The sequence below is a fragment of the Equus asinus genome, unplaced genomic scaffold (assembly GCF_041296235.1).
Source record: "Equus asinus isolate D_3611 breed Donkey unplaced genomic scaffold, EquAss-T2T_v2 contig_500, whole genome shotgun sequence".
NCBI classification, from domain to species: Eukaryota; Metazoa; Chordata; class Mammalia; order Perissodactyla; family Equidae; genus Equus; species Equus asinus.
Genome location: NW_027225184.1, coordinates 15,001 through 16,415, shown reverse-complemented (window position 1 = coordinate 16,415; position 1,415 = coordinate 15,001).

Below are 1,415 nucleotides of genomic sequence, written 5' to 3'. Positions count from 1 at the left end.
GCCAAGGGAAAATGGATCGGGTCTCTCTGTCTCTCTCCCTAGAAAACAAGGGGCCGGGGGCCGAGCCCGTGGACGAACGGTCAAGTAGCGCCCCCCACCCCGGCCCCCGGCTTCGACGGCCCAGGTTTTCACCGGTTCGGATCCTGGGCGCAGCCCCAGACCCAGCATCGCCCTTCAAGCCACGCCGAGGCGGCGTCCCACATAGCAGAAACGCGAAAGACCTACCACTGGAACCTACAACTATGGACGGGACGGGACGGGACGGGGCGGGGCGGGGCGGGGCGGGGCGGGGGTGGGGGGGGCGGCTTTGGGGAGCAGGAAGAAAGAAAAAATAAAAGAAACACAAGGACGGTCATCGCGATAGTTCTTTCCACTTCCATCCATATGTTAACAGGACCCAAGTTTCCCGACCTCCATTTGGATGTATGTTAACTAAATGGAGAAGCTATTCAAAGGACTCCTCTAAAGAAGTCCACGTTCTTCTTTCTAAATGATAATGAAAATCATTGTCACCACCGCTCTTCCGACCCTCCATGTCCAGACGGCCTCCCGCCCCTCCCCATCCCCAACTCCCGCCCCGCCCCGCGCCGACCCCCGACCCCGGCATTCTCCACGCCCACCTTTCCCTCTCCACTCCTACCCCCCCCCGTCCCCCGCCGCCCGGGACACCGCACCCCGCGCCCCCCCCCCCCCCCAATCCAGGCCGGGCCACCTGGTCGACCTCCTCGAACACTATATAAGAGGATGCCGGGCAGCAGGTGGCGCCCGACAAGCGGCCTCCTCACCGGCCGGACGGATCAGCCTCGCGGGGGCGGGCGATGGGGAGGCGTTCGTCCAGGTCAGGTCAGGTCGGGGGAGGGAGGATGGCGCGCCGGCCGGCCTGGTGCGTGGCCTGGTCCCGATCCACCCCGCGTCTCGTTTCTCGGGCCGGGACGAGTACAGGCGGGGAGGCCGACTCGGTCACGGAAAGCGGCCTTGGGGAGGTTTTGGCGAACGTCCCTGTCCCGGGGCCGTCTGCCGACTAGGGGACGGAGTCCTCCTCCATGCTCCTTCTCGCCCCCAGTCGGGCGGGTTGTGGGTCGCGCGGTCGACTTGGCCATTTCCCCGGAGGCATCCTGCCTGCCGGGGCTCCCTCCCTCGGGCCGGTGCGAGCGGTCCTCGGGCGGCCCGGGAATTTGGGCCGCAGCGAACGAACGAACGAAGCCCGTCCCTCCTGCGTCGGCACCGATGAGACACAGCCCTGGTGGATGGAGCCGCTTTCCTCGGGTTTCCTTTTGCTTTCGGCCGCTGCTGCCACCAAACCTCCCTAAACGATAGGAATGAAAACGGGAACCGTTGGCATAATAAAAGCGTTTTGGTTGGCGTGTTTCTTGGCTTTTGGGGACTCGAGAGGTATGATGGATGATCTCCGATTG